This window comes from Protopterus annectens, chromosome 4.part0, assembly GCF_019279795.1.
Source record: "Protopterus annectens isolate FY-2018-M chromosome 4.part0, PAN1.0, whole genome shotgun sequence".
NCBI lineage: Eukaryota > Metazoa > Chordata > Ceratodontiformes > Protopteridae > Protopterus > Protopterus annectens.
Window position 1 is genome coordinate 1,953,655,666 of NC_056733.1, and position 25,437 is coordinate 1,953,681,102.

The window sequence follows — 25,437 nt, forward strand, 5'->3', positions numbered from 1 at the left end:
AGAATTGCACACACACAAACTCCCCACCTTCAAACACACACACTTGCCATTTGTAGGTTTCAAACTCCTACCTCACTATGTTATGACACTTAAGAGAGATGCTTTAGCAGAGTGCGCTATTCAGATTATTGGGAGGTGTTCCTTCTCCAGCTGTATGTATAGGGTGCTGACATCATCAGTGTTTGGAAAGGGTAATGTGCATCATGTAGTGTGATCTCCTGAATGCAAAAAATCACATATCTTTCATACAGAATTGCACACACACAAACGCCCCTCATCCAAACACACCCACTTGCCATTTGCAGGTTTCAAACTCCTACCTAACTATGTTTTGACACTTGAGAAAGACGCATTAGCAGAGTGCACTATTTGAATTACTGGGAGGTTTCCTTCTCCTGCTATACTTATAGGGTGCTGACATCATCCGTGCTTAGATAGGGGAATGTGCATCCTGTAGAGTGCTTTCACAGTTGCCAAAAGGGACATCTCTCTCACACAGACTTGCACACACACACTGGGCAGTTGCAAGATTCAAACCCCTATCTAACTATGTTATGACACTCGTGACAGATGCATTAGCAGAGCGCGCTATTCAAATTACTGGGAGGTTTCCCATCTCCTGCTGTACTTATAGGGTGCTGACATCATCCGTGCTTAGATAGGGGAATGTGCATCCTGTAGAGTGCTTTCACAGTTGCCAAAAGGAACATCTCCCTCACACAGACTTGCACACACACTAACCCCCCTCCACACACACTGGGCAGTTGCAAGATTCAAACCCCTATCTAACTATGTTATGACACTCGTGACAGACGCATTAGCAGAATGCGCATTACTAGGAGGTTTCTCTTCTCCTGCTGTACTTATAGGGTGCTGACATCATCCTTGCTTAGATAGGGGAATGTGCATCCTGTAGAGTGCTTTCACAGTTGCCAAAATGGACATCTATTTCATACAGACTTGCATACACACTAAACCCCCTCCACACACAGTGGGCAGTTGCAGGATACAAACCCCTACCTAACTATGTTATGACACTCGTGACAGACGCAATAGCAGAGCGCGCTATTTGCATTACTGGGAGGGTTCCCTTCTCCTGCTGTACTTATAGGGTGCTGACATCATCCGTGCTTAGATAGGGGAATGTGCATCCTGTAGAGTGCTTTCACAGCTGCCAAAATGGACATCTCCCTCACACAGACTTGCACACACACTAACCCCCCTCCACACACATTGGGCAGTTGCAGGATTCAAACTCCTACCTAACTATGTTATGACACTCTTGACAGATGCATTAACAAAGCGCGCTATTCAAATTACTGGGAGGTTTTTCTTCTCCTGCTGTACTTATAGGGTGCTGACATCATCCGTGCTTAGATAGGGGAATGTGCATCCTGTAGAGTGCTTTCACAGTTGCCAAAAGGGACACCTCCCTCACACAGACTTGCACACACATCAACTCCACTCACCCACACACACACACACTGAGCATTTGCATGGTTCGAACTCCTACCTACCTATATTATGACACTTGAGGGAGACGCATTAGCAGAGCACGCTAACGAATTACTGGGCATCTGGTCTGCACCTGCAGTATTTATAGGGTGCTGGCATCTTTATTTCTACAGAGGTATGTACATCTAGTACTACCTGTCAGGTGGAGGATAGCATATATATGCATTTGCAGCCACCTACGTCAGGGTCAGATATGCACATCGCACTGGCAGGTTATGTTCTATACCATGCTTCATGACCACAGGACCTGTAACACACAACACAACCAGTCCAGAACACCACTCCCACATCCAGGACACACACTTTGCTTCCCTGGGAACAGTGACGGGATATGCAGGTGTTCACATACACCATTCCAGTTGTTAACATCAGGTACAGGCATATTGTGTGTGGGAACTACTCAGGCCTCTACCACTTTACCCTACAGCCACTACAATTTGTGGGTCCATGTGCTATGGCAGAACCACTCACCACAGCCACATGGGGGAATACATATTGCACCTGTCCATCTGCAATATGGGTACTCACTGTTCCACACCAGATGTAGACCACCATTGTTGATATCTGACCATACCCACCTTTCCCTGGACATCCATATCTCATCCCCACCCCCAGGCAAGGTTGTCACTGCAAACAAACTGTATTTAGCACAAGCAGACTCTACACTTGCGAAGAATGGGGTGGACGACTTCAAAGGACCCATGCTGGGGGACTATACTGGCCACTCTGCATAATCCTTGACAATTGCATTCTATGAGCATGTGTAAGGTTTGCATTGATCATACTATCCCACATATACCCATGACTGCTCCACAACAAGACACCTGTCAGGTGTACACCAGCCATATATGAGCCGTCCAACAGACAGAGTGAGCTAATACATTGCAGAGCTGTAGCCCACAGAGGGAGGACATCTGTGAACAGTACCGGCACGACACTTCATTCCCACATAATCATCACAACACAGTGTTGACAGTGGAATTGTCAAGACAATGCAGATATGGCTCCCTTCAGTCTGTTATTGATGCCCACTTACTGTTAGACTCCTCAGCAACCCTCTTCCAGCACACACCAACAACATGACTGTGGCTTAGCACATTCAAACCCTGGGATCTCTACTGTGCCCCTGCTTGACAGAGGCACAGCTCACTAGCCTCACGCGTTGCCTTATGTGACCTCCTTTACAGTGGCACAGTAGCCTACTGTACTGGGGATGCAGATGCCAAGCACACTCTGGCTAAGCTGTCATTCCCTAGAGCAACAAGCCTAGTATTGACCTCTACAATTGTCAGATGCACAAAATTTGTTGTGCTGTTAGACTGTTTGCAGGTCTTTATTGCCATAGCATTCCCTGTTCCTATGAACAACTTGTGTATCTGTGGAAGATGTTTGAATATGAGGGCGATCCACTATATCACTTATGTCTCTGTAGTCATTTACTGTGTGCACTGGGCAAATTGCTGTGTTGTGGTTGGTTCCTGGAATGACACGTACAAATACCAGATATGTGTGGCCAACTGCTAAACGGAGATATGGCTTAAGTGTGTGAGCATGACCAGTTCAGCCTTTCCATGGCATGTTGTCTGACATATGCCTCATTTATCAAAGTGTGCGAGCATGCCCAGTGTGATCTTTCCATATGTTGAACTCTGAAGTCCACCACATATTTGGGTGTGTGTGAACTTCAACAATATCTCACGTTTATGGTTGTGTGTTGGGTGTCATGTTGTGTACTAACTGGCCAACTGCTTTGTGTCTGCCACAACAGGGATTATACTGTGCCTGCAGGGATTGCATGGGATACTTTGCATACAGTTGTCAACATCCTTTCATAATGACCTAACACTGTAGTACTGTATAGTGTACCGGTTCAGTACTTTCACTGTGGTGGACAGTATCCTGGGCTTTAGTCCTATCACTGCTTGACATCTTCATAGTGAGCACAACAGACTGTGTAGGGGCCAGTTGTGCACATATGATCATGTTGCATTATGTTCAGATATGGACTACCTACACCAGGCTTGTCCAACATTGGTAGTGTATTCCACAACATAGGTGGACATTGGAAAACACTAGCGATGTTCCCTAGGCCATTTCTGATGCTAGTCACAGAGTGTGTTTGTCCTTCGACACACATTGTAACTGGAATTTGCCATGACATATGTCATGGTTAGTATACTGTGCCTCCGTCTACCTCTGACATAACAGTGATACCCAGGGTTAACCTACCATCTCCCATCCACTCATCGGGATTCCTCTTGAGGGGTGTCGATAGGTGACTCTCTGGCAAACCTGTACTGGGAGTTTACTCAAGAGTGGGGGTGCCTTCTGTGTTATGGATCATTCTGTACAGCTTGTCCTATGTATGTCAGTGCTGGGGTTCAGGTCTCTCATGTGCATAGCTCACTGCCATTCAGATTGTACAAAGTGCAGCATGTTCATTGATTCCAGCTTGGACATGGCTTCATACATCAGGCACAGCTTGCCTCTGGGTGGGCAGTATGGCAGTGTGTGGAGCTGCAGTTTGTTTACTCAGGCAACACATGGCATCTGTTCATGCTCTTTGCTACTCCTGGTTGGGTACTGTTGTGGACTTTACAGTTGATGGTGGTGTCTGCTGAGGTATATCCCACAGGGGCTATTGTAGTCAATTGTGACGCTGATGAAGGATGACTGCAGAGCCACAGTGACCTCCCCTTATCTACATCTGACAACCTTCATGATTGGGTGGGTATATAGTATGTTTCTGCGAACACTACAGCCACATGTTTGTCCAATGCAGGATATCTATCACCTTGTGTCCCCAGGTCTCTCATTACATGTTAGGTACGTAATGGGTTAACACCTGTGTGGTAATTTGTGGGCACTTACTGTATATCCACGGTGGTTGTCTATACACAGTTCTGCAATTAGCTTGCTGACATGGCTATGGCTCCAGTTGTCTGTTTCTAGGTGGCCCTTTTGTGGGTTGCTTGTGTCAGCTGGGGTCGGATATGGTGGGCTGTTTGTACTCCTCTGCATACATGTTCAGTCACAGTCCTTCCATGTTGGCCTGTACCTATGGGACATATATACGGAACGGGGGGGGGTCCCAGGACCAAGCCTTGTGGGATGCCACTCATATCTGCTTTGTAGTCTGACATGGATGCAGCCTGTCTGACCATGTCAGTTCTGTCCTTGGTCTGGTTTGCAACCCCTCTACTGACATAGGGGTTTATATTTAAGCTGGTGAACATATCCATACTGAACTCGTAGGGTATTGTCTGGAAGCATATGTATGGTCCAGCTACGCTGTGTGGACCACATTGCCCTCATCAATGACCTTAATGACTGTTTCAAATGGGTCAAACATGTTTAGGGGCAGGATCTGCAGTTATGACAGCCACACTGTGTAGGGTCCGGTGTCAGTAGGTCCACGATAGCTTTATGTCTGCGGTACATACTGATCCTTTCCATAGCTGTGCAGACCAAGGTTGTCAGGATCCTGGGGTAGTAGTTTGCAGTATCCATTCAGGCAACACCTTTGTTGTGAAGGTCCACTGTTGTTGTACACTGCTCTTTGGGTACATATCCTGTGGTAAGGCTGACATTGTGCAGTAGTGTGATGTGGCATTCCATTATTCTTGGAGTCCATGTTGGCCTCAGCCCAGGACACCATCACATACCTTTGCTGCTGTGTGTTTTGCTTTGCAGATGATGGCTGTTACCTTAGCATCTGCAATGTAAGGGGACCAGCAGTCTGCTGGGATAGATATTTTGCATTCTGGGGGGTGGGGGGGTTGCACTGAACCTGTCAGGTTGTATGTTGGCAATATGTGTGTGTGTTTGGTATGTTGTTTGTAATATCTGTGTGATTCGGAGCATATCTGTGAATTCCCAACATGGTTCCTACCATCAGTTAAGTAAGCCTTGTGATTATCCTTAGTGTCCTCTACAATTTGTATCTTCATAGGTTCATGGGTTCATACTAGGCTATCCACCCTAGGGCATTAGTAAGCCAAGCCAGAGTGTGTGTGTCTTTCGCCACCCCTTGCTGTGTGACTATTATGGCCATTTATGATTTTCTTTACTGTGCCTCTGTCTGGACGTGACACAGTGAAGACCCGCAGTGTACATGTACGATCATCCATACACTTGGCAATATTCCTGTTGAGGGGTGTCAGTGAGGGGCTCTGCCTAACATGGATTGGGATCCTGTTTCTGGGTGTGGGGAGCCTCTGGGTTATGTATCTGTCCCTCCAGCACATTCTATTTCATTATGTGTTGAGGCTGACATCTGTCACTCTCACAGCTCCAATGGCTTTGATTTCCTGTGGTGGAGCATGTCCATTACTCCTGTGTTGGACATGGCCTTGTACAACAGACATACAATGCCTCTGTGTAGGCAGTCTGTGACTGCATTCAGCTGGGGTGTCTACAGCCAGGCAGCATATGCCATATAATTGACACCCTTTATCCTCTTGGTGGGGTAACTTTGAGGTCTTCCGAACCGCTGCAGGTGTCAGGTACGGTACATCCCATATGAGTCATTGTACTAGATTATGGGTCTGATAAGGGAACAGTACAGGGGCACAGTGACCTCTGTTGATGTAGATGTGAATCCTTTCATGATACGGTGTCCAATATAGACAGTCTTCCTAGCCACTTTGGCATTGTGAATGTCACATGACAGGTTACTGTCGACTTGTGTCCCTAGGTCCCTGATTACTCCTTGCAGACATAATGGTTTACCACCTATGTGGTAATTTGTGAGTACCTTGTCTGGTATTTGGTGGGACATTCATACTGTCCAGTGTCTTCAGAATGTCTGGGTGGGGTTCTTGTGTGTGAGAGTGTGGTCTGTCGCATGCTACAGACTGTACAGCAGTTTTGACTACACTTAGGTGCACATGGGTGCTCTCTGCTGCTTCGTGCATTGTCAGTTACCTGGCCGTATGGGTGTCTGTGCTGTATATGGATACTCCCCCTCCTTTGATGTTTTGGTCCAGGTGTTGGGGCCATAACGCATGATATGTGGTATAACCTGGTAGTGCTGGTGTGCTATCAGTAGGCTTGCAGCAGGCTTCTGTCACTGTACAGACATCAGTGTTCTCCATACTGGGAAGTGCCTCAGGGGCATGCATATTGCAGTTTACACATCTGGCATTGGTCAGCATTACCCTTATGTTTCTTACCACTTATGTTTTCTAGGGTGGTGGGTTAGTCTTTTTGGCCTTGCCTACGTATGGCTCTATGGAGGTGGCAAAGGCCTTATCCAGTATCCAGATGCCCAGGGGTAACAGGTGCAAGCCATTCCTGGAACAGCAGCATGGCTTGTCATGCATGACATCTCAAGCAGACAGACATTAGACCCTCTTGGACTGACAGCTGTAACTGTGCCACTTGTTAAAGCTGATCATTCTGTGTTTGTACTGTGGCATCATTCTTGGTGAGGGTTGGATGCTGCAAACGGCCAGTGTCATACCGGCCTGGAGTACATACTCAAAGAGCTCATCCATGTCTCTTTTCATGTAGTCTAGGGAGGTACATCTCAGGTCATTTACACCAGCATGGACAATGAGTGCATCATATTTCTGCTTGCTTTGCGGTGACCTGTGTACTTGTGTTATGTGGCATATTGTAGAAGCCTACAGGCAGCTTACTGTACCCTTTCCCTTGTTCAGTCTGGTGAGTGGGACAGCAGTGTGTCTGCCTATACAGACACCTATTACAACTGTATCAGGCATGTTGTTTCTCCTTCTGGCCTGTAACTGTTTGGCACACCAGCTTTGTGTACTATGTGTTGCATGTGCTATGTTTGGAGGTTGTGGTTGCTTGGGATCTGCTTTGGAGGCTTCTGTTGGTGTGGTGTGTTTGTAATTAGGGCCTCCGGGAATGTTTTTCTGTGTTTATGTGTTTGGTTTACAGTAGTGATAGGTCTATGTGGGACTGGGTTTGTGGTGTATGTGGTTACCTTCTCCTCCTGACTAGTTTTGACAGTACTGAGTTGGCGGAGCTCAGCCTCTGGTTTGGATAAATGGTTGCATCTCTCACATATATTTGTATTTATTGGGGGGAGTTGTGGGTTGTCTGTGTACTTGGGGCAGGTGTCACATTGCCTCTGGATTCACAGATTCTACTTGTTGTGGCTGGCCTTAGTGGATTGTATGTGTGGACATATTTTATTGCCATACTACTGATCAGTGATTACTTCCCTTTTTATGTTTGCTCTATCATGCAGTAGCTTCCTCATTCTCTTGCATGGTTTGGTAATGGCTGGAGTCCAGCATGCCAGATGCCTGCGTGTATGGCATTGTGTCTTGTTGTTATTTGTGATTGCATACTCCAAGCATTCCTGGCTGTGTTCATGGAATGCCTGTATAACATGTTCTGCAGTGTGTCCCATATTCTGCACTTGCACAGGGCCTTTCGTGGATTCCACATCGGTTTGGAGGGGTGCAACCTATGCTTTACACATGTTTTTCACTGTGGTTTTCTGGCCAGTGACTGTGGTCAGGATGTGTATATCCAGTGTGATTACTCTATGGTCTGGTCTTACCAGTGAGGGATAAACTTCTCATCTTGCCATCCAGTACACATGTTACTGATTATCACATCCAGTATGCTTACCCCTCTTGTGGGAGTGGTACGTTGTTCCTGGGCATTTTGGTTTATGGATTCTGGGAACTTTTCTACTACTGTGTTGGTGCTAGTATAATGCTCCCAGTGTATGTCTGGGTAATTTCAGTCAAGCAATATAATGTGGTTTGGGGGGCTTGATATATTCATGTATTCCAACATAGGCCAGGTGCAGTTCCTGGTATTAGGACAGTAGTCTGCAGCAGGCTATATACTGGGAGGTGGTTTTAGCCATTGGTATTTGACCATGGCTAATCCATGCTGCTTCTTGTTGTGGTACCAACATGGGGGTGTGGTTATCCTTGACATTTATTGCTAGTCACCCTCCTTTTGTAGCTTGTTCCATGTTTTTCGGCTGTACAGCACAGTATGAGGTGTAACCTGGTAGTGTTAGGGTGCTGATGTGAGCCTTGACCCAGTTTTCTATTACAGGACTGATATCAACATTCTCCATACTGTGTGCATTTACACTGCACGCATCTTGCTGTTTAGACTTCTGGCATTGGGTAGCATTACATCTAGGTTCCTATCCCTTGTGGTACCTATGACAGTGGGTTTGTGTTTTGAGACTTACCTATTCAGGGCATGCTGTGGGTACTGACAGCCTTTGCCAGTATCCATGAGGCCTGGACTGATAGGTGCACGCCACCCCTAGCAGGTGGTGCATCATGTCATGCTCCACATGTCTTCCCAAGCTGAAACACATTGGCTCCCCTTTGACTAACTGCATTACTTCAGCCAGTTATTGCAATTGATCATCCCATCGTCATTTTGTGGCTTCATGCTTGGTGAGGGTGGATGTTAGTCAGGGTCCTCAGGTGTGCATATAGTACATGGTGTTACATTACTTAACACATGGCATTCATGCCTCAGGTGGTGCTGCAGGGCTGCCTCTGTCGGATGCGCATATTACACTCCCTGTACATGTTTGTGAGCAGGTCATGTCATTTTAGGCATCCATGTTATTATTTGAGTGAGTCAGAGGGGGTATCATTCCCAGGGTTCCTACTGAGCCAGTGTATGTGCTATGCGTTGCCTCTTTGCCAAGGCCAGGGCATACTGGGCACGCCTCCTTCTGCCTACTGGGGCAGGCTCAGGTTGTTCCTCCTCCGAGTCACGCTCTGCCTGTGATGGCCTTGGCAATGGTGGGGGGCTGTTTGGCCCAGCCCTATGCTGGTCCTGCTGCAGCTGTTTTCGCAAGATCATATTATGTAGCATAGCACATACCATGACAATTTGGGTACATGTAGTTGGTGAGTACTGCAAGGCTCCACCAGATGTGTCAAGACACCGGAACCGTGACATGAGCAGCCCAAACACACGCTCTATTACATTACGTGTTTGTGCATGTGCCTCATTATGGCGTTCCTGTTCAGGTGTGTGTGCGTTGCTGATGGGTGTCATCAGCCACGGTTCCAGTGCATAACCTGCATCCCCCACTAGGTGTCTGTGTGGGATGTCCCCATTGGCAAATGTCTGGTACAGCTGCGTCAAATTCCAGATGTGGGAATCATGGTAGCTCCCAGGGCAGCTAGCACACACATTCATTATTATGCCCTGGGCATCACACATGACCTGGCAGATGATGGAGGGGAAGCCCTTGCGGTTAATGTAGGCCCTACCAAGCTCACCGGCTGGTGCTTTGATGCGTATGTGCGTGCAGTCTATTGCACCCACTACCTCAGGATATTCCGCTATTTGCTGGAAGAGATGCATATTGCTGGCCAATACCTCATGGGCATTGGGGAAATATACATGATCACCGACATGTGCTGACATGGCATCCAGGAACTGGTGCAGTACCCTGGAGGCTGATGCCTGTGATATCCCCATCATATCACCAGTTGGTCTTTGAAGGTACCTGTTGCTAGTATTCTTAGGCCAACACATACCTTGGTTTCCATTGGGATGGGTTCCCCTCTGTTGGTTCTGTGTGTGAGGCATGGCCTGCACAGCTCAACTATTTGCTGCAGGAGCTCTCTGTCCACTCTATAGCGCTCTACTATCTCCAGCTCATGTAACCCGTGGTAGGTGACCCTGGGCCTGTACACTCTTCTCCGTCTCCTCACTGTGGGTTGTCTGGCACCATCTGCATTGTCACCACCCTCAGCAAGTCGCCTATGTCTCATTATGACAGCTATGGCAGCCCCTAACATTTCTGCTCTGAGTTCAGCTTTTTCAGTTTTCTCTTCTAATAGCTTACTCCTGTCTTGCAGTGTCTCTTGAGAGAAACATCCTGCACTGCTGTTTGCAGAGTTTTAAGTGCTGGGCTGGGCTACTATTCTGCCTGTGTAATTGCCTGCTTATAATTGTTTTCACCTGCTAGCTCCAGCAGTATTCCCTGCTAGCTTCCTACTAATTCTGTTGCTTCCTTTTTCCTTTCTGTTTCCTCAGGGGGGAGCAAAGTGCATACCAGCAGAAACACGCTCACAGTGGCTTACACGCGTGCACACATGCTTACACTGTTCAGGATCTGCCTATTCAGGTTAAAACACGGGCACACCAGCGCAAACAGTCTTACAAGTCTGCCAACAGGCTCCCACATGCTCAGTCTGCCCTACACGCGTACACACCAGTGCAAACAGTGTTAAACATCTACCAACACGCTCCCACATGCTCAGTCTGCCTTACACGCGCACACACTGCCCTACTCGCACTTCATGGCGTGCACTCGTCCGCATGCACGACCAGCAAGAAACTTTGGTGTAAGTAACAGTGTACACCTTCCATTTGTTGACATTCCCATGCTTATCTTGTGGCACTCCTCTTTCCCTGATCTGTGTCTGTCATCTGTCATGTTACACTGACCTCCAATGAACTGCATTTCTTTCTACCATTCCCCTCTGTGATGTCACCTATCTCCTACTCTATTCCTCCCCCTTATGTATCTCTTACACTACTCAGACTGTGCTCATTTGCTATTTGACTGTGGGATTCAGTATCCTAACCCTCATTTATATGAGATTGCCTACTAATGCTTAGTTACATGTCTTAGACTCAGCTTCCCCCCTTAGCAAATACTACATGGTGGTCATGTTGTTTTTGATCTGCTGGTCCCTGCATTGTCATTCCATGTATTGCATAAAACCCACATTTGTGGGTTTATAACCTTCATGTTTATGTTTTATACAGCGCAGCCCATTTGCGCGGGGCTGCGCTGCATTTAAACATTATATTTTTTTAATTTTTGCATCGGGTTACCTTGCCAATGGACACATATTTGGCCTTGGCATGCTGCCTGACACATATGCACCCTTTATTTGGAGCTGATATGGCTCCATTGTGATTTTTGCAGAAACGTACTCAGTTGTCAACTGAGTATATTTCTGCAGCTAAAACGTCTCTTACATGGGCTGGTTTCTGCTTCGTGGATCGCTAATATACTTCATTTGCATACCTTTCAGCTGCAAGTGAGGTATTTAGCATATCCACACCCAGTCCGTGTAAGAGACGTTTTAGCTGGTCTCTTACATGGAGTTTCGGGCTGTTCCTGGATCGCGAGGCTTGCATGGAGTGTTACACGTCTCTTACACTCCGTGCAAGCCTTCGTGAATCCTGCCCAATACCTTTTGCATTAATGCAAACAGACAATTGCATTGGCTGGAGAATGTACAATACCAGGTTATCAAGCATATTCCATTTGTCATAGATTTGCATTATCCTGAAAGGTCTAGGAAATCAAATTTGTACACACTCCATTAAAGTCATTTTAAAGGGAAAGCCATTTTTTTGCATTCAAAGCATTCATTGAAAGGATTTTACAATTTATGCTTAACAACCATATGTGATAATATATTCTCCTATAAACATAGAAACATCAATTTTGTTTTCCCCAAGCATCATTCTTCTAGACGGGATAACTATAATATTATTGTTATCCCCAAATTTGGAATAGATTGCCATCAGATTTTCAACCAAAATGAGTAATTTCACAAAAGGTCTAAATGTCTGGTTCAAGAATAAAACTTAACCCAAATTTTATAGAGACAGTGTTTTTCAAACTGCCTTCAGCCTATAATACTCAATAATAACTTATGTATCTATACTAATACCCTCCTAGAGAAGGTTAATTTTTCAGTCAGGGTGAAGATGTTGACGATATCCATTCTCTAAACTATTTTAGCATAGTGTGGTGATTCTCAGCAGAATGGTGTATATAACTTATGCAAATAGTTTAAATGGCTGAGAATAGAACTGCTTCATTAGGAAGGTAGATAAATGTTTGTGCTTGAAGAGGCGTTTATTTAGCTGGTGTTAACTGTTGTAAAAAACTGAGGGCTGTAGTCCTTGCAGTCTTGAGTGGTTGGTCTCTTGCAGAAGGGGACTAGTTACCAGAAACATCATTTCTAGGTATCATGCTAAGTAAGCATACTCATTGTGGAGTATTTTGTGAAGACATGGATATCTTCCTTGAAGGAATACAAAAGGGAGAAACTCTGCAGGAGAGCATCTACAGTATATATTATAGACATTGATTCTTACTGTTTTGGAAATAACTCTTGCCTTCTTTGAAAAGGCTCTGTGACTTTAAGAAGGTATTCTGCATGCCTCTTTTCCTTTCATTTAGAAAATTATTTTGGTTTATTTACTTGAGGAAGAAACCATTTACAGTACTGTCTTTTGTTTTATAATTGAATAAAAGCTACATATTTTTGATCATCCTTGGAATTTTGGTGCATTAATATGTGCTATTCAGTGCAGTGGACACATTTCTATTACACATTTTATTCCAAAACTCTTGACCGCTATCTTTTGCTGCCTAGACGAAGCCAAACCATATGAGCAAACTAACCGTACATGAAGATAATGCATTCCTATATGGTTCCATAGTAGCCAGTCCAGTATGTGCCCTTTATTGCTGCTGAGTGAGTGCACCGATATCATATGTCATCTTGTCTACAATAACACAAGTCATGCAAACCATAGTGGCTGCTGCTTCTGCAGCTAAAAGTATGGTGCCAAAGAAAATTCCACCATGGAAAAACTGACCAAGAAGGAAGTTCTTGAGTCATACCTGGAAACACGGGACATGAGTGACTGGGCTAGAATCTGGTCAGCAGAGCTAACTGTGAAGGCTTTAGATGCCTCCATGCACATGGAAGGAGCTATCAGGACTAGGAAAATGTAAAGAAATCATTACTAGATAGAACTGCAGCTGTAGTTACCTCTGAGGCACAATGGTAGGAAATGTCATATTTTGGCATCTTCTGAAAACAGTAACCTGTCAGTTATATAATCTAAAACATGTATGTAAATTGTCATTAGATCCTGAGAGGCAATATATTATATTTGAAATGTCATAATGTTAGACACTGATAAATTTAAAAAGGCTTTGTTTCTTTGCAAAAAATGGGTGTTTCAAAGTGACCCTAAGGACACAACATTTTGTTGCACTAGTGGAGAGATTATTACGCAGTGAAACTATATGCAAAACTGAGGAGGCCTAACCTGTGGTAAAGCATGTGTCAAATTCTGGTACAAATGGAAAGAATCTACTGCAGACTAACTCTGTTGCAAATATGCAAAAAAATGTGGTCACGTGACTGATCTTGGTACAAGAATAGTAAAGTCCAACTTTTTCTATTATGCTACAGCTAAGTTAACTACAAGCAGTGTCTTAATTGGAAGTAAGGCACTGCATGGACTACTAGATTTAGCTCATATGGTCATGCTCCTCATAAAGGCAAAATATGTGTATAAAAATCATACCTGCTTAAAAAAATAAATAAAACAGTTAAGGTACTTTGTGTTCATAGTGACCAAACAGTAATGCATTACATGATTAGAAATACAGACTATGGCATGAAAGGTAGTTCAACCTGCAGATGTACTTCCAACTTCAGCACATAACATGATGATAGGGAAAGAATTTCTTCACTTTAAAGGGGGGGGGGGGCAACGGGAAGAAGATATTCCTTTAGGCTGACCACCTTATCAGTGTGAGGAGGGGCACCAGTAGACAAATAAATCAAGAGATACACATGTGCCTAACCTGGGAAGGAGGAAAGTAGCCACCAGACATACTGTAGTCATAAGTGTTTAGGAGTCAAACAAAGACCTAGAAATATAGTTAGAAAGCCTTACTGTATTAAAATTTGGCTATGGTATTAGAAGAACACATACAAATGAAGAGCAGCCAACAGAAAAATGGGAGTAGAGGGAAAGGATTTACATTGTACCATACCGCAATTTGCAAGTGAAACAAAGCAGGAAGTTACTAATAGAGCTGAAACGAATGACTCACTCATAGGTTCATAGGTTCATACTAGGCTATCTGCCCTAGGGCATTTATAAGCCTAGCCAGAGTGTGTTTGGCTTTCGCCACCCATTTTAAATTAATTTTGCTATGCCCTTTTTTGTGGTTAGTATACTGTGCCTCTGTCTAACAGTGACACAGAAGTGATACCCGGGGCAAACCTATGATCTCCCATCCACTCATCAAGATTCCTCTTGAAGAGAGTCAATGAGGGACTCTGCCTAACTTGGACTGGGATTTTATTCCAGAGTGAAGGGAGCCACTGGGTTATAAATCTGTCCCTCCAGCATGTCCCATTTATTTCAGTGCTGAGGTTCAAGTCTCTCGAGCACGTAGCTCGATGGGATTTGGATTTTCTGAGGTGCAGCATGTCCATTAATTCTGGGTTGGACATGGCTTTATACATCAGGCACAGATCGCCTCTGAGCAGGCAGTATGCCACTGAGTAGAGCTGGAGTTTCTTTAACCGGGCAGCATATGGCAGGTGTCTGGTAAGGTACATCCCAAAAGGGGTATTGCACTCAATTATGGGCCTGATGAGGGATGAGTAAAGAGGCACGATGACCTCCCCTGATCTAGATGTGAATCCCTTCATGATTAGTTGGGCTATATAAAATGTTTTTCTAACCACTTTGGCCACGTGGTTGTCATATGCGAGATTGCTATCAACTTGGGTCTCCAGGTCCCTAATTACTTCTTCTGTACTTAATGGATTACCACATATGTGGTAATTTGTGGGCACTTTGTTTTTGCCAAAGGGGATGACTTTACACTTTTTGGTGTTTAGCTTGAGGCCATGGTTCTGGCACCAGTTGTCTGTTTCTATGAGGCCCTTTTGGAGGATGCTTGTGTCAGCTGGAGAGTCGATTATCGTGCCCAGTTTGCAGTCATCTGCGAACTTGGTCAGCCACAGTCCTTCCGTGTTGGTCTGTACCTCCGAGAAATATATACCGAACAAGAGAGGTCCCAGGACTGAGCCTTGTGGGATGCCACTTATAACTGGTTTGGAGTCTGACATGGCTCCAGCAATTCTAACCATGTGGGTTCTGTCCTTGAGCCAGTTTGAAACCCATCTAGTGACATAGGGGTTTATATTTAAGCTGGTGAGCTTATCTATAATGCCTAAGTGGGGTATTGTATCGAAGGCTTTTGCGAGGTCCAGGTAGGCTGTGTGGACCACCTTCCCCTCGTCAATGGCCTTGGTGACTGTTTCAAAAGAAAGTGACCAGGTTTAAGAGGCAGGATCTGCCCTTAACAAAGCCGAACTGGGTAGGATCCAGTGTCCTTAGGTCCCCAATATCTTTATTTATGAGATTCATGATGATCCTTTCCATAGCTTTGCAGACCAAGCTAGTCAGGCTTATGGGGCAATAGTTTCTAGGATCCGTTGAGGCACCACCTTTGTGGAGAGGGACCACTGTTGCTGTATGCCACTCTTTGGGTACATATCCTGTAGTAAGGCTGAGATTGAACAGTAGTTTTATGTTTGGGTTTAGCTCTTCTTGGACATCATGTAGGACGCAGCCCAGGACATCGTCTGGTCCCATTGATGCTGTGTTTTTTGCTTTGGAGAGGGCAGCTCTTACCTGAGCATCTGAGATGTCAGGGGGGGCAGCACTCTGCTGGGATAGATATTTGCCCTTTTGGTGGGGAGGAGGGGGAGAGTTTGCGCTGAACCTGTCAGCTAGGATGTTGGCAATGTCTGTGGGTTCGATGTATTTTTTGTCATTTTGGACTAATTCTGAGCATATCTGGGAATTCCCACCCAGGTTCCTAACATAACTAAAGAAAGCCTTGTGATTATCCTTAGTGTCCTGTGCAATTTTTCTCTCGAAGCTGGCCTTAGACGATTTTATGAGTGCCCATAGCTTTTTGCTAATACTGATCAGAGATGCGTTCCCTTTTTGGGATTTTGCTCTATCATGTAGTAGCTTCCTTCTTCTATTGTATAGTTTGTTTATGGCTGGGGTCCACCACACAGGACATCTGCCTTTGGAGGATTGGGTCTTGGTTTTATTTGGGATTGCATGAACCATGCATTCCTGAAGGTGTTAATAGAATGCTTTTATAAAGGATTCTGCAGTCTGGGCCGTATTTTCCACAGGCTCGGGGGCTTTGAAGGATTCCACCTTGGTTTTGAGGAGTGTGAAATTTGCTTTAGAGAAGTTTTTCACTGTGGTTTTCTGGGCAGGGGGTGGGGTCGGGATGTGAATATCCAGTGAGATTAGTTTATGGTCTGATCTTACCAATGAGGGATACACTTCTGGTCTGGAGCATAGAGTCCCCATGGTGGTGATGATCAGGTCCAATATGTTTTCCCCTCTTGTGGGAGTGGTAACAAGTTGTTCCATAACATTTGAGTTTATAAATTCTAGGAACCTTTGGGCTAGGGTGTTGGAGCTAGAGTAATGCTCCCAGTCTATGTTTGGGTAGTTGAAGTCGCCCAATATAATGGTGTTTGGAGAGACCTTCATATTTTCCAGTGTTCTCAGGAAGGCCGAGTGGGGGTTTTGGGTTTGGGAGGGTGGTCTGTAGCAGGCTATAAACTGGAAGGCAGTTTTACCCACTGTTAGTTGCACATGGATAGTCTCTGATGCTTCGTGCTGTGCCACCAACCTGGAGGTGTGGGTATCTTTGACGAATATTGATACTTCCCCTCCTTTTGTGGTTCGGTCCAAGTATTGGGGCCGAAAAGCATGGTATGAGGTATAACCTGGTAGTGCTGGGGTGCTCTCGGGAGCCTTGAACCAGGTTTCTGTTACTGCACAGATATCGATGTTCTCCATGCTAAGGAGAGTTTCGAGTGCGTGCATCTTGAGGTTTAGACTTCTGGCGTTGAGTAGCATTACTCTTAGTTTCTTATCCCTTGTGATACCTATGGAGGTGGGTTTGTCTTTTGAGCCTTGCCTAAAAAAAGCACTATGGGGGAAGCAAGAGCCTTTGCCAATATCCGAAAGTCCAGGGGTGACAGGTGCAAGCCATCCCTAACAAAGCATCATGGCTTGTCGAGCATGTCATCCCAGGCTGACAGGCATTGGATCCCCTTTGAATGACACCAATACTTAAGCCAATTGTTGAAATTGATCATCTTGTCTTCATATTGTGGCATCTTTCTTGGTGAGGGTAAGATGCTACTCAAGGTCAGGGTCATGCCGGCCTGGGCTACATGCTCAGAGAGCTCCTCTATGTCTCTTTTCATGTAGTCCAGGGAAGTACATCTCAGGTCATTCACACCAGCATGGACAATGACCGAGTCATATTTGTACTTGCCTTGGAGTGACCTGAGTGCTTGTGTTATATGGTGGATCCTAGCGCCCGATGGGCAGCTCACCGCGACCTTCTCCTTGTTCAGCCTGGTGAGCTGGACGTCAGTGTGCCTGATGATAGAGTTACCTATTACAAGTGTATCAGGTGTGTTGTTTAGCCTTAAGGGCTGTGACTGTTCGGCACACTGGCTTTGTGAGATATGTGTTGCACATGTTTTGTTTTGGGGTAGCGGTTGCTTGGGTGTCTGCTTTGGTGGTCTCTGCTGCTTAGGCAGATTTTTATTTAGAGCCTCGGAGTATGTTTTTGTGTGTTTATGTGTTTGGTTTGCTGTCGTGGTAGGTCTATGAGAGACTGGAATTGTAGTGAATGTGGTTTCCTTCTCCTCCTGACTGGTTACGCCAGTACTAAGTTGAGAGAGCTTAGCCTCCAATTTGGCTTTATGGTTGTATCTCTCACATGTGTTGGAATTTGTTGGGAGGAGGAGAGGGTTGTCTGTGTACATGAGGCAGTTGTAACATTGCCTCAAGATTCCCAGATTCACCAGCTGGACTGGAGAGGAGATTGACAACTGTCCATTGGACATGCTAGAATAGTATTGGGAATTCCTTTATAATTGAAAAAAAGGGCCAATGGGGAACAAGGTACTCAAGGGGAGTTTGTGAGGGTGTAGTGCTTTTAATTTTTTAGTGCACACTTATATAATTGCTTTAGTGAGCAAGTGCCAGGTAACTTAAATGCAATGTGTTACAGGTAACTTAAATGCAAAAACAACAAACAGTAACTTTCTTTCAAGTGAAACAAGGAAATAAGTACAGTAAGCATTGCAGATATCACTAGGGATCCACAGAAGCACTGAAAAGCCACGGTTTAGGTGGAATTAGCATTTCAGGGAAATAACAAGCAAACAAACAACAAGCATACAAACAAAGCTAGATTCAGCAGGCCTGGATCTAGTCTTTGCTACAGCAAACAAGGTGTACCAATTTCAGTAAGAAACAGTTCAAATATGCAGGCACTATAAGCCTTTAACCAGAAATTCCCAGCTCAGAAGGGCAGAGTCCAGCCTCTCCTCCCACAAGAGTGCAGACCACAAACCTTCTTAATGTAAAATAACTTGCCTGAAGCCCAAGTGCTTAAACCAGAACTAATACAGTTTTAGAATAACAGACACTGAGCCCTCAATCAGCAGTTCCCAACTTAGAAGGATGTAAGCTACCTGTCCTGCCACCACAGTGCAGGCCACAAACCTTCCTAATGTAAAACAACTGGTCTGAAGCCCAAGTGCTTAATCCAAAAGACTTAGAATGATAGCTACACTTTAATCAAGTTACTACCAAGCAGTAATAAATACAATTGAATACTTTAAAGAATGCCTGGATTAGTGCTCAAGTTATACAAACAAAGCTAGATTCAGCAGGCCTGGATCTAGTCTATGCTATAGCAAACAAGGTGTACCAATTTCAGTAAGAAGCAGTTCAAATATACAGGCACTATAAGCCTTTAACCAGAATTTCCCAGCTCAGAAGGGCAGAGTCCAGCCTCTCCTCCCACAAGAGTGCAGACCACGAACCCTCTTAATGTAAAATAACTGGCCTGAAGCCCAAGTGCTTAAACCAGAATTAATACACTTTTAGAATAACAGACACTGAGCCCTCAATCAGCAGTTCCCAACTTAGAAGGATGTAAGCTACCTGTTCTGCCACAACAGTGCAGACCACAAACCTTCTTAATGTAAAACAACTGGTTTGAAGCCCAAGTGCTTAAACTAAAAGGCTTAGAATGAGTTACACCAAGCAGTAATAAATACAATTGAGTACTATTAAGATGACGCAAAAGCAAAATAAAGTAGGAAGAAACACAAATACAATAAAAGCAGATACATTTTTTTTTTTGAGTGAGCAAATGAGATGGGCCCAGGAGTTACAGGACAGAAACAAGTGCAAATGCAGGCCTTCAAATCAGAAAGTTGAGAGAGATGGAAGACCGCCCAAATGGCCAATAACTATAAATTCTGGGCCAGAACCACTCCTTATGTGGTAGACAGGTTACCTAATGCTTACCACTCCCACTGATAAGCTAGAAGGCTTCCCTCCAACACAGAAAGGCTTATGGGGCTCAGAAGCTTACAAACAGTCCTGGATACAGCAAATCTGTATCTGGAACACTAATTACAGGAAAGGTAGGAAACAGGCTTACATTTTTTTTTTCAGAAAAGTAGCAAAAACAGTAGTAAAAACAATTTACATGCAGTGCAAGCTGGCACACTTGAGTATGCAGCGATATTAGTCCATACACAGTTTGAAAAAATGTAATTAAATTAAAAAGGACTCATTGAGAAAATGTATTCCAAGGAAATGAAGTTAGGAACCATGCAAAATGCATAACCTGAACAGAATGCTAAATGTTTTTTCTTTGTAAGATTGAAATCCCAGAAACTGATCACTCTAAGTAGCAGTTTAAGTGCTGAGAAGGAGAAACTTATCAGTTGTGTAGACTTCACTACTATACTAAAAGAGGAAGAAAGAATACATCATGAAAGCTGTAAACCCAATTCTCTCACTATAATGCAAAAACTCAAGAAAGGGAAGACTTTAGACAATAGGGGTGTCTGTAAGTAAGTGGAAAAGTACAAATGAATATATTTTTTTCTGAGATTACATATGCAGAAAAAGAGAAATGTAAGAAGGAAAAGGAAAGTAACGTGAGGGGGTAGCTTTCACTCATAATGAATCAGAAGTACAGAAACATAAAGAAAAGAATAAAAGAGAGAGTAGTGTATATGGAAAAAAGATAAAATGCAAGAATCTTAATCAGAAGAGGTATGGCTTTATGCATCAGCTTCATAAATAAGAAAAAATAAAGAAGGTGTAAATGGCAACTGACACTAAAAACACTTGTATGAGCTGCCTTTCTTGGAAGGAGAGTTAGAGATCTGAGACCCCAATGCCTGTGACAGCAGGAAAGGAGGCAATGCCTTTATATTCACAATAGTCTGGCCTGAAAAAACTCTGGAGTAGGTTGACTTTAAAGTAAGATCAATAAAATGCAAAACAGCAAAACTGGAACACTTGACTATGAGAAGAAATAGGGAGAATATAGCTAGAACTCTAGTGGAAGAAGATGGACAAAATGTTTCCTCGTTCTATGCATACACTGTGTTACAAAATGACTTACCACATAGAATAAGGTGAGAAAAAAAGTAGTATGACAATTATTAGTGCCCAAATCATTCAGAACCCTATTGATGAGCTTAAGCACAAAGTCATGCACTAAAGGGGCACCTGGGAATAGTACAGGCTAATGCACAGATTATAGCAAGATTTTACTAGCCATGAATAATAAAATAAAAGTTGAAAACATCTGTGCTGGATGTCCTGAATGTCTGAAAACAACTCATTGACTAGGTCTCAAAAGTCCGTCTGATTCCAGTGCCTGTCATAACAGATGCCATTCAAATGCATTTCTATGGCCATTGATTAAAACAAAATCAGCAATGGGTTTCCTACATTTTGGATACTTTGGACTGTGCCATTAAGTACATTGACATTATTTCACTCTGTATGTCTACTGCGAGATCCCTAGTTAGGGAGCTAGTGTTATTATTTTCCACTGTAGGGATATATAACAAAATACATACTGACTAAGTCCATTTAAATCCAGAGTAACAGCAATAGGGGGAATGATTTAAGTTTAAACAATTGAAAACCTGATTGTAACACCCACAGACTGATGGGTCAGTGGAGCTGTTTAGCTAGACATTGAAATTCATGGTGCAAAAAGTTATCAAAGATGGTAGAAACTGGGACTAATTAATACCATACCTCCTATTTCCATTACAAAAGTATAACAATCTTCCACATGATTCAGCACTTTTGAGTGACAATATGGCCATTACCCGCATGGATTGTTAGATACTGATAGAGACTCGAAAGGAAAATAAATATCTTGTTTAAGGAATGAAGGTAAAAATATCATTTGAAATTATCAGAATATAGAGACTTAAAAGACAGCAGAAAGTGCAGATGTTTATCATAAGGGATCATATGGAAGGAGCACAGGTTACACAGCAATGGGTCATCAATGAAAATGCAAGAACCAGGGAATTCTAAGCTGCAGACCAGGTATTTGTTTTGGTTTTATATGCAGCAAACAAATTTCTAGATAAATCATGGGGTCCACATGAAATAAAAAAAAATAGAGGATGTAAAATACAAGGTTAAACAGACTGGTAAGAGAAGGTCAGAGCATATATTCTATAACAGCATCCTGAAACCATGAAAAGAAACACAAACTTGTGTAGTTAGTTTAGTGGCAGAAACTAACATGTTTGGTGAAGGAGAACCTAACCGTTATGTTCATGTTCAGATAGATGTCACAATACATAAATCACAGAAATAATAAACAAAGGAGTTTCTGATGAGAAACAAAGGAAGTGTTTTCAGAATAACCATACAGAATAGACTTGATTAAATGCTAAACTAAGACTTTGCCAATTGAAAATGCTAGCTTAAAACCTCACAGAGTACCAGAGGCAAAGACAAATGCTCTGCAAGAGGAAGTGCAAAAAATGTTTAACCTTATGTTGAGAATGGAACAGCCCCTAGTGCTAGTTTCAAAGCCTGATAGGACAACTAGACTTTGTAATGAGTTCAGCAAGCTGAGAACATTTTGAAACTTAACTGCTACTCTCCACCTATGCTTGATTAAATGATTAAAGGTTTGGAGAAGGCAAGATTCTTGACCACATTAGAACTATCATGGAGGTACTGGTAGAATTCTCTAACATCTGCTTGAACAGAAATGACATTTTTTCAATACCAGAAGTTCTATTCCAGTATACGATCCTTCCTTTTATTCTGCACGCTGCCCCTGCAACCTTTCAGAGAATAATGCGCATAATCTTCCATCTCCATGACAAGTATTCAGCTGCATACCTAGACAATATAGTAATGCAGGCTGAAAAATGGCTCCCCACCTAACTAAAGTACTAGCTGTACTAGATCCTCTGAGACAAGTCATATTAACTACCAAAGCCTCCAAGTGCAAATTAGGTATGACAGAGATAAAATGTTTGCAATATGTCATTGGTAGAGGGATTGCTAGGACCTGGAAAAGAAAGCCTGGAGGCTGCAAGAAACTGGCCTATTCTTGGCACGAACAAAAAAGTGAAATGATTCTTAGAGTTAGTTGAATACTACAAAAAATGTGCACCTTATTTATTACCAACATCTTGTCCTCTCATAGATTTGACAAAAGGAAAGATGCCCCTTAAGGTGAAGTAGAAATTTCAGGCTGTCAATGTTTTCAATCAAATCTCTTTAGAGCCTTCACTTGCTTTTCAGGCTTTCAGAAGCCTTTCCAAAGTATATAGTAATGCATCAGAGATAGGCATAAAGGCAGTGATAACACAGACTTTGATGGTGAAAAACATACTATATGTTTTCTGAGTTATGAATTTGGTTGAGCAAAAACTACATACTTCACTGCTGAAAAGGAATGCCTGACAATCAAGTGAACATTATTGTCATGAAAACATTACCAGTTTGCTGACCATGCCCCATTTTTGTAGTTAAACAGGCAGTTGAATTGAAACACAAAACTATTCTGGTGGGCACTTTCCTTAAAGCCTTTTAGTTTCACAGTGAAACACAGACCATAACCAACACAGCACAATACAGTTGGCACATACAAAGCTCTTCCATTTGTACTGAAGCCATACTAAAACCAATGGTTACAACATGGTAGAGTCATTGTAATATTGTCCAGTGTTTCTCACCAGAAAGATGTATAAAACTGATATATGATTTCTGTGTTTCTTTTCTTTTTTTTTTCTCAATGTAGAAAGGAATGTTTTTTTTTTCTTAATGTAGAAGTGAATGATTGAACTGTTTTGGAATGAACTCTCGCCCTGTTTTTGGATATGGGACTTTTGAAAAATAAAAGGTACGCTTTTTCTTTTTTTCAGAAAGTTATTTTGGTTGTGTACTATGAACAGATAATGGGTCAGATTAATGAACAGCTAATCTCCACTCCATGCAATGCACACATGATACCATGCTATTTTTTATTTATTACCTACACATCATGTACAGCCACCAAGCAAAGGTAAGCAGCAGAGTGCGGTTATGATAGCATAACCAGCTTCAAGCTAATTAATAAATTCAAGATGGTGGCTCCATTCAGGAAGCTACAAAGTAGTCATGTAGAGATGGTACAGGCCTTTGCCATAAACTCCAAAACCTATTGGAATACAGACACCATCATACTTAGAAAAAAGTATTGCAGCTGTCTTGCATGTATATGTGCAACTGGCTCAAATCTATGCTGCTGTTGCTGCTGATAGACCTCATCGAAGGAGAAGGGTATTCAGACCCCATTTAACATATTATGGACTGCATGATATTGAAATATTATTGAAATATTACAGTGATACAGGGCTGATAGGAAAACACTGCAGGAACTCTGCAACCTCTGCCACTCCTAATTCAGACCCAAGGGAAATCAAGGAGAACCTATATCAGTGGAAAATAAGGTATGTGTAACATTAAAGGATACTGGCTACTGAAACATTACAGAGACCCACAAGTTTCTAAATGTATTGCTGACTTGAGGGCAGATAAAGCACCAAGGCTTAATGAAGTGTTACCTATGAAACCCATTCTGAGAAGGCGTTGGCTTAGATGATGACACTGATTGGGCATGCCTCTCTTTTTGCCTATGTGATTAACAGAAGTGAAATCTGCATAGGAAATTATGTCAGTGATGATGTAATTTCCATAGGAAATGATGATAGTGATGATGCATTTTATTGGATGATTTTAGTATTTAACTGAGCATTAGATTTGTGAATGCAGATCTAAAGAAGGCGAAAAGCCGAAAGCGCTCATCTCTTGTTGTTGTTAGTGCAATGGAGTTTTAATAAGTACATTTTGCGGATATCATCTATTGTTTTCTTACACTTAGATTAGTTTTTCAGGAGTGATTTTGCTGGCTTACTTGGATTCATTTGTTCACTTACTATAAAATTACAGTGGGATGCCCAGAATGGCACTAAAACCATCCTACTCAAAGGCTATATGCATTCAGCCACATAATCCACTTCAGGTTTATGGGGTGGATGGAGCCTACCTATACTCACTAAGTTCAAAGCAGAGGAAAATATCCTGAACAGGGTGCCAATCCATCACAGGACACACACAACCTCTAAGAGAATGCAGATAATTTATAGGAATACTAATTTAGATGCACAAAATGTACTTTACTTTTGTAAACAGATATTCACACTGCAATGACCAATTTACAGGAGAGGTCCAGGGAGGAAAAAAATCCAAAATAAAACACAAAAAATGCTTTGTAGTCAAGATATTACCCACACTACACTCTTACAAAGAGGTAGTGTATAAAACTAAAAATGCAAAATGCATCTGTGAATGATGTCACCATACTGTCGTCCTAAGAAGAAAGGAGCACTATAAACTAGTGAATGACTCATCGTGTAATACTGTAGAACAACTATGAAAATTAAAACCTGTGCATAGGCAGATAAATATGCTTGCATAAAACAAAAAGAGGATCAGAAAACCTAAAACAAAGGATAAAATGACAGAAAAGTATACCACATGTCGGGAAAATATTTGCATTAGTTACTAACGCAAAAGAAAAAAAATGGTCACAAACATCAGGACCACTTTTCCTCATTAGAGCAGAGATATGGGAAATGATAGCAAAAGACAAAGTAAGAAAAGGTCAAAGAGATTTATGCAATATCACCATATAAACAT